Source organism: Equus quagga, chromosome 12 (assembly GCF_021613505.1).
Source record: "Equus quagga isolate Etosha38 chromosome 12, UCLA_HA_Equagga_1.0, whole genome shotgun sequence".
Classification (NCBI taxonomy): domain Eukaryota; kingdom Metazoa; phylum Chordata; class Mammalia; order Perissodactyla; family Equidae; genus Equus; species Equus quagga.
In genome coordinates, this window is record NC_060278.1 from 8,997,301 (window position 1) to 9,006,582 (window position 9,282).

Consider the following 9,282-nt stretch of genomic DNA (forward strand, 5'->3'; position numbering starts at 1 on the left):
AGTGTTCCCACCATCCATTCCATTCACCCTCCTGTTGTCCAAGGGGGCTGGCTTGACAAAGGTATTAGTCAGATAGTAAAAATATCCAGATTTCATATATATGAATAAAGATGCAGCTTGAACGACTTTGTGAAATAAAGGTGGCAACAAATTTGCCATTTCAGAAAAATGACTGAGTCGTTTTAGCTCTGCTCAGATTATCTTTGGGGTGTAACCTCCCGGACTTTTGTTTTCTGTTAGTCTTATTATCTAGTCTCTGTAGATATTGCTGCAAAGGGAAGCAGAAACAGCTTACTTACTATCTGTGTCTCCATCTCTCTCCTGCCTTTAAGCCCTGCATTTACACTTCCGGTTGTCTGCAGGGCATTTCCACCAGGCAGTCCCAACAATGGTGCAACCACAACATGGCTCCCTTCTAGCTTCCTCGTCTCCACCCTGCCCCCAATTCTCCTGGCCTGCCAGTATAGGTGGTGGTGCAGCAAGATCCAAGCCAGAGGTGGTCTTGGGAATTGGGGAGAATGTCAGCACAGAGAGGCTCTGGGTGAAAATGAGATCCTGGGGAAGGAATGGGATGATGTGGGGAAGTGAGGCTGGGACTGGGCATCTGGGCATAAGACACCAAAGTCAAGGGAGAGAGCAATCAGAATTGTGGTCCTGAAACAGAAGCCCCACATTACGAAGTGGAAAAGCAGATGAGACAAAGGCAAGATGAACAGGCTCAGCAAAGAAACACAGGGCGGGCTAACTTAATAGCTGTGGATGTTTGTGAGGACCAGCTTCAGCCTTGCTGTTAAAAGGAGCCACCTACACACGACTATCCCTCTCCGCAGATAATACCCCCACCCCCAGCAAAAAGACCCAGCCTACATTTATCTTGAGCTACAGCTTGATTATCTCCCCTCAGACATCTTCTCGGGAACTTCAGGGGCATTTGTTAGCCTCCTGTTCCTGAGGTCCCCAATCTGATCAGTCAGTGTGGCTTGTCAGTTCAGCCTTCCTAATGCCCTTGAACTTGTCCTAGTCTCTCCATAACTGTCACTCTAGGTCAGCTCCTGCACAAGTCTTAACAGGACTCTGCCATCTGCTTACTGTTTATCTCCCTGCCTCTAGTCTTTCCCTCTTAAATGCCACCGGAGTTTTCTTCCTAAAACCCAGTTCTGTTCATATCCTCTCAATTAGGAAAACTTTTTAGTGGCTCTCTACTGTCCAGACTCATTAATGCGGCTTTTAAATTCTTCTACAGTCCAATCCCCATTGACCTCACCAACTTCATCTTTCAGACATCATCCTGTTCTCCCCGTAAAACCTACTTTGCTGCTAGGACTACTGTTTCCTTTATAATCCGCAGGTACACCAAATGCTTTCACTTCATGGACTGAAGCCAGGGCACAGATTGCTTCTGATGCACCTTTTCATCTTCCCAGTGGTGAGGGCAGCACCTTGAACACAGGCCCTGTGCTCCAGATTTAAGAAAATAGCTTCATTAAGTTATAACTCACATACCTTACAACTCACCTTTTAAAGTGTATAATTCAAAGGTTTTTGGTACATTCATAGGGTTCTGCAACCATAACCACAATCTAATTCTAGAACATTTTCTTCTCCCCTAAAAGAAACCCTATACCCATTAGCAGTCACTTGTCATTCACCCCTTCCCTCCCCAGCCCTAAGAAACCACCAGCTTACTTTCTTTCTATATGAATATGCCTATTCTGGACATTTTATAAAAACAGAATCATAAAAAATGGAATCTTTCGTGTCTGGCTTCTTTCACTTAACATTATGCTTTCAAAGTTCATCCACATTGTAATGTGTACCAGCACTTCATTTCTTTTTATTGCTGAATATTTCATTGTACTGAAACATCACATTTTGATAATGCATTCATCAGTTGATGGGCTTTTTGACTTTTCGGCTATTACGAATTATGCCGCTATGAACATTTGTGTACAAGATTTTGAATGGATATATGCTTTCATTTCTCTTGGGATTCCTTAGAGTAGAACTGCTGGGTTATGGTAATAGTCTATCTCAATTTTTGAGGAGCTGCTAGGTTGTTTCTCCAAAGCTGTGGCACGATGTTACATTCCACCAGCAGTATACGAAGGCTTGGATTTCTACACATCCTTGTCAATACCTGTGTCTATCATTTTGATTATAGCCATCCTAGTGACTATGAAGTTCTCATTGTGGTTTTGATTTGCATTTCCCTTCTGTCTAATGATGCTGTGCATGTTTTCATGTATTTATTGGTCATTTCTATATCTTCTTTTGACAAAAGTCTACTCAGATCCTTTTCCCAGTTTTAAAGTGGATTATACATCTTTTTAATATATTATTATGTTGTCGTAAGAATTCTTTAAATATTCTGGATACAAATCCCTTATCAGATATATGATTTGCAAATCAAATATTTTCTCCCATCCTGTGCATTGTCTTTGTACTTTCTTTCTTTCTTTTTTTTTTGCTGAGGAAGATCTGCCCTGAGCTAACATCTGTGCCAATCTTCCTCTATTTTGTATGTGGGTTGCTGCCAAAACATGGCCGCCAATGACTGGTGTAGGTCTGTGCCTGGGGAACTGAACCCAGGCCACCAAAGTGGAGCATGCTGAACTCAACCAGTAGGCCACAGGGCCAGCCCCTGTCTTTATACTTTCTTGATTGTGTTGTTTGCAGCACAAACGTTTTCTATTTAGATGTAGTCCAACTTATCTATTTTTTCTTTTTTCAACCGTGCTTTTGGTATTATATCTAGACACCATTTCTTCACCCAAGGTCATAAAAATCTACTCCTATATTTTCTTCTCAGAGTTTTATACTTTTACCTCTTCTACTTAGGTCTATGACCCATTTGGAGTTAGTTTTGCATACAGTGTGAGTCATTATTTTTTAACAGATGCTATTGAGAGCAGAGCGTTTGTTGTACCTAAAGAACCAAAAACAAAAGCTCTTTCTCTTTCTCTGTGATTCAATCAAAACATACTCACTGAGTCATTTGCACAAATGTATGTAGCAGTGAACTAGGCTCTATGATAAAAATAAAAATAAAAAGAAACTGTATCAGTGCTATACTACTGTAATCCAGGGCCAATCCAAACCAATTTAGGGCAAATTTATGATTGTTTCTGCACAGAACCAAACTCCAGGAAAACTGGTTTAGATTGAGTCCATTCATAGAAAGATTACTGGTTAGCCTGGCTTGAAAATTAATCCTTGACTTAAAACACATGGGCCATCGTGTTCCCGGAATATTCCAGGCATACTCCTGGCTTTACAGCCTTGGCACTGGCTGTTCCCTCTGCTTGGAACACTGTTCCCTCAGACAGCCTCTTTCTTAGTTAACTCTTTCTTAGTTATCTCCTTCAAACCTTTGCTCAAATCTTATCTTCTCAGTCAGGCCAAGCCTGACCACTTTCTTTCAAACTGCAACTTTACTTTGCTCAACTTGGTCTTTTTATAGCACATTTCACTTACTAATACCTATATTATTTACTTATTTACTGTGCTTATTGATTAGTGTCTGCATCTCTCCACTAGAATATAAGCTCCACACATGCAGAGATCTTTGTCTCTTCTGTTCACCAACAGGTTCCAAGCACCCAGAATAGTGCTTAGGAAACATTTTTTGGGTGACTGAATTGCATATAAAGGGAAAATCTAAGTAATAGGAGAAAATTAGCAGTTCCTAAGTTACATATTTTTTATTACAGTTAAAAATTATAATTATCCACTGATTGGGGCTGGCCCTGCGGTATAGTGGTTAAGTTTTTATGCTCTGCTTCAGCGGCCCAGAGTTTGCAGTTTTGGATCCTGGGCGTGGACCTAGCACAGCTCGTCAAGCCATGCTGTGGCAGCATCCCACATAAAAAAAAAAAAAGAGGAAGTTGAGCACAGATGTTAGCTTCCTCTTTTTGTCTGAGGAAGATTGGCAACAGATGTTAGCTCAGGACCAATCTTCCTCACACACAACACACATACAAAATTATAATTATCCACTGATGAATCTTAGTTACTTGATTAATGACAGACACCACTAACTATTTCTGCGGCACTTACTCTTAAGTAAGGCATCTTGACTTCCTAGCACACTTGCTTAATGACCTTGCCTGGAGTTGGTGGAGACTCTAATTCCAGTTTCCCAACAGCCAATGTCCTCTAAATCCCAGTTTGATATCACTTTGCAAATGCATGCACAAGCTTTCTCAATGTTTTTTTTAAAAAGTAGCACATTCAGAATAACGATTATTGAGAAAAAAGGGGAATGCAATGGGAGGAGGTCAGCAAATGTACTGGTAATATTTTACTGCTTCAGCTGGGAGATTAGGTACCCAGATGTTGGCTTTATTATTATTTGTGTATAACATATATATCATATCATCTTTCTGATATATGAAATATTTCATATATAAAATAGAAAGTGAAAAAAATAAATCCTGCCTAGTATTTACTTGTCCTACTGTCACTCTTCATTTTCTCTCCAGTTTGAAATGATATAGCTCTGTGGACGTGTATCCTCCGGCTGGTTAGTGGAAACATAATTGCTGGGTGTTTAGCATGGATCCCTCCTCCTAGCCCACAGCCATCTCACTCATGAGACTGTGATAGAGACGAAGTCAGAAAGATCTCCAGTAGAATTAGAAAAACACATTATACTCACTGCCTCATTGATTTAATCAACCTAGTAAGCTATTGAGAGGGATCAGAATATAACAAAGATAAAAATGAAAACAGGATTGCTGCCAAAGCAGATTACTTTTTCAAGAGATATATATAAAGATAACAACTTCAACACTGGTGGTAATATCTTGTCGTCGCACTATAACAAGCCCAGCTCTCTGCTTGGTTCCCTTCATTGCATCCTCCCTTCCTTGACCCTAGCGTGGTGTAGGCATCCGATATGGGCTCCCACAGCCCACAACTCTAGGTACTTGGAGAATTCTAGCTGCCTACTTATGTCTCCCTACCAGACTAGGACTTCACTGAGGATAGGCCCCAGGAGTTTTCACCATTTGAGCCCTTGGTCCCGGTACAGCACCTTGAGCACTGGTATCAGACTGGCTCGGTCCAAATGTCAGCTCTGCTGCTTACTCCCAGCATAAGTTTCTTAACCTCTCTGTGCTTTCATTTCCTCAATGATAAAAGGGGGATAATAATAATATAAGCCCAGGATGTGAGGATTAAGGAAATGACACATCTAAACTAGTTAGCACAGGGTCTGGTACAAAATATAAGCTAAATAAAATAATAATTATTATTTACTATGACCATTTGGTGATAACGAGAAAACTGAGTTGACAGAGAAGAAAGAAAACAGCTCTTACAATGTGACTCTTAATGATTCAAGTCCATAGTCAATGTTCAGACAATGTTTGGAAACTGAGTCATGAATTCAAGTTCCAGACTGCAGACTGAGCGGGTGTGGTGCCTTGGAGTGGAGCTACATCTCTGCGCTCAGGCCCCAGGGTTGGTACCAAGGGGGCCAGCTGGGTCTCAGGGGCTGCAGACATCTTGATGGTACAACCCAGAAGTGGATTTGATATATGCCGTACATTTAGCACTTTTTGATTCCTAACTATGGCGTCAGGAATTTGGCTAGGTAAAGGGGATGAGGCGGTAAATCGCCTCCTCTAGTCCCTGGAAGCCGCCCTCAGCCCCTGCCCTGTCATGCTGCACGGAGCATCTCGCCCTTAGACTGATTACAGGTCCTTTGACGCCATTCCTCAGTGCTGCAATTCTCTCTTCTCAAGAGAAATCTGTTCCTTTTCCACATGTATAGCAGTTTCCTCTAAAACTTAGGGTTCTATGATAATTATAATTGTTAGACATATAAACATCACTATACAACCAGTGTATCAATCTGATGCCTTAAATCCTGGCCTTTATTATGTACTTGAATTTATAATAAATGTTTAAACTTTAAGTTACTTGCCACTTAGGATGACAGAACTGACATAAAACACATACACATTTTCATACTGAAAATATTAATTATGTTAATAATAAGAATTGTATTTTGAGGTGAGAATTCCTAAGACCATTTTATTTTCTATAAAATAAACTCATAGGATCCAATACAATTGTAAAGATTTTGGTGTGATAGACTATGAAACACAAACCTAATTTATTATAAGATTTGTGGACTCACCAAGAGGTTTTGGGTATAAAAATAATTAAAATAAAATTGAAGAGGATTAGAAATAAATGAAAATAATAATTCTTTTTGAAAGTAGAATGGTTTAAAGAAAATTCAAAGCGGCATATCAAACACAGACATTTATGGCAATGAATTTCATAAACAGCTTACTTAGTAATAATATGAAAATATCTAGAACTTTTTATTTATAAGTGAAAAAAGACAAAAAACTAGTGGGTGGTTGTATATATTCTTAGGATATAAAAATACAAAAAATTTAATGGACACTATGTAATCTAGTAAGTATTGTGTTTAATATTTAAAGTAACTAAATCATAAGGTAATCCATATTATAAAGTTATATTTCTTTGGAAATAGCAGTCGAAGAATGTTGAAATATTGACCTGCTCAAGCTTGGGGCACACCAACTCCCTATCTTAGTTTTTCAATAAAATGGAAATTTGCCATCTTACATATAGGCCAGAAATTGACTCTGTTTTTAGAGGAACTTCTCAGAAACAAAGGGCCTCAAAAGAATTGATAGGTCAGAATCTAAGAAAATCTGTTATCATTATTATTTTCCCCATTCTTTTTTGTTAATGCGCAGGAATTCTAACTTTGCCAGTATTCTAGAAACGACAAATTCAAAGAATTATAGCAAATCCTCAATTGCTTTTTAATGACAGACATGAGGTAGTCCAATCACCTTGCTCCACCCATGAGTTATCTCAGAATCAGAGAGGTTAGAGCAGCTTAGTCAAGGTCATCCCTGTTTAGTTACAGACAGGTAGGAACTAGAACTCGAGTCTCCCAGATACCTAGAAAGGACACAAATATTGGTTGGTAATAGTGTGAAAACTATGAATAAGATGATAGTAAATTTCTTAGAACTTTCCCAACACATTGAACAGACAGGAAATGCCATCCGGAAGACATTAGAGATTTCTTAGCAGATCCTCTGCTCATTCTGCTAGCCAGCAGTACTGTGAGACTGCCCGCGTGCCCCTCCAGCATTTCAGTGAGGCCAGAGGGACACAGCCCCTGGAGATTTTCAAAGGGACAAAGGCTCTCTTTCTGGTTTCTGTGCAGAGCCCTAAAATTTAAAATTAGTAGTGGCTAGTACACTTGCCTTTGTTTAAACCCCTTTTACCACCAGCAATAATATCCTGGGGAGTAAAAACTCTGTTACTCATTTCTCTTTCTCTAATGATCACAATAAAAGTTCTTTTTGAAACACCTTGCGGTTAGTGGCACTAGGAAACAACACACTTAGCGTTCCACAATGGGAGGAACGATAAGATACCTTCCCTGATGGAAAATTAGAGGTACTCCGGGCAAGATGTTTAGCGGGAGCCGGCGTGAGGTCCTCCTGGGCAGAAGGACATCCTAGTTAGCTGCCTTCATGCTATAAAATGGCATTCGGCACATTCATTTCCAGGCCAACTTACGACACTTTTGCCTGGTGTCTAAATCTTTCCTCTATCTTATTTTAAAATGAAAAGGACAATAATTTGGAGGAAAAGTTATTTTTAAAGAGGAAAAAACAGCCGTCTGAAAGTTATAAAGGAAGGAAACACTCTAAGATGCGTCAGAGACACTCTCAAATTCTCACTCGCCTTGCACTTATCTACGGTGCCCTAAAATGCCCCCACTAGTCCCTTCAGAGTGAGTCAGACTGGGGGCTCCTGGACCCGCCGGCCAGGCGAGGGTTCACACTGGTTCCCCGTTTGAACTTGCAGCAACGTTTTGGGCAGGAAATCAGTTAAAGATGATGAAACAATGCCCGCGGGGCTAGGTCAAGCGCGGAGATCGGCGGAGGGGACCCCGGGGACCCGCTCCCCTCGAGGGCCAAGCGGGGGGCGCGCGTTCACTCGGCCAGCGCCGGGAGCTGGGTCTGGCCTTGGACCCGACGGGCCTGACACATGGTCGGTCCGGTTACAGCCCCGAGGGTCCCGGCTGCCGCTCCCAGCGCTCCCGCGCCGGCCGGCGCCGCTTACCTTGACGGATCTGCAGGGCCTTGGCGGGCACTTGGAGGGCACTTGGCGGGCACTTGGCGGGGCGCGGGTCGGCGTCGGGGCGCCAGCGGGGAAGGCGACGCCGTGCACTCGGCTCCACCCGGGCTCAGGTCCACGGCCTCGGGGAGGAAGTGGTGTCAGCCCTGCCCTTCCACGCAGCGCGCAGACGTGTGGCTCTCGCCGCGCTGCTTTGCATCGAGGTGCAAGAGGGGCGCCTGGTGGGAGACACACCCACGGAGAAATAGACACGGTTGAGACTCAAACTCGGGGCTGCTCTTTCTAACTCAGCCAGTTGTGCCTCATTTCGTCTTACTTCCCCCCTCTACACCACAACCTTGAAGAAAAAAATATAAATTTTTAATTCTGGGAAAAGTTGTGCCTTCATCTTTCATCCCTCCACTACCTGCGCCGCGCGCCCCGTTCTCGCAGGAGCGTCCCTCGCGAATGGACCCTTTTTTGTCGCCTCGATATATGAGTGGCTACGGGATTGGGGCCCGATGATGGTTCCACAAACTGGAAAGCCCGATTTATTTTGCAACGGTCTTCCTAAGCGTTTACTTCAGCCCTTTCTGTGCTTCCTCTTTCGGGCCGGTTATGCAAGGGCCGGTCTTCCCGGGGGCGCGCAGCCCACCCGCAGCGGAAGCGGCGCGGGAGGGGATGAGGAGCGGCCCGCGCGTTCCCCGCCCGCCAGCCCGCAGGCGACCCGCCGCCGGCCGGAGATAAGCGGTGTCTGCTGGAGCTGGGGAGGAGGAGGGGGAGGGGGGGGGGAGAGGAAGGGGGGGGGGGGGGGGGGAGGGGGGGGCGGGGGTGTGGCGGGGCGCGCTCAGCAGAGGCCTTTTCTCAACTATCAGATTGGCAAACCCCCCAAAGCTTACCGACACTCGGTTGGCAGGCGGAGCTGTGGCCTCTCACACGTGGCTGGTGGAAATCCAAACTGAGATGAACCCTGTGGAAGGGAATTTGGCAAGAGCTATTTAACTTGCCTACGCAATTCCCCTTTGACTCAGTGATCCCCCCTTTGAAGAATGCATTACAGAGATAACAGCGATGAAAAGAAGTAATGCATATGCACAAGGCCATTCTTGGCCGCATGATTTTAATAGCAAAGGACTGAGTAGAAATGACCCGTCCTGA

General features: G+C 43.4%; 1 protein-coding gene across 1 annotated transcript in view; it reads right to left on the reverse strand.

The window, feature by feature from the left end:
- The window catches only part of APBB1IP (amyloid beta precursor protein binding family B member 1 interacting protein), a 104,235-nt gene extending 95,388 nt beyond the window's left edge, over positions 1–8,847 (reverse strand). Inside the window, exons 1-2 of the mRNA XM_046680122.1 lie at positions 8,552–8,847; positions 8,131–8,363 (exon numbers count right to left, since the gene is read on the reverse strand). The gene's annotated coding sequence lies outside the window, so the exon portion shown is untranslated. The remainder of the gene's footprint in view (positions 1–8,130; positions 8,364–8,551) is intronic.
- Positions 8,848–9,282: the final 435 nt, after the last annotated feature.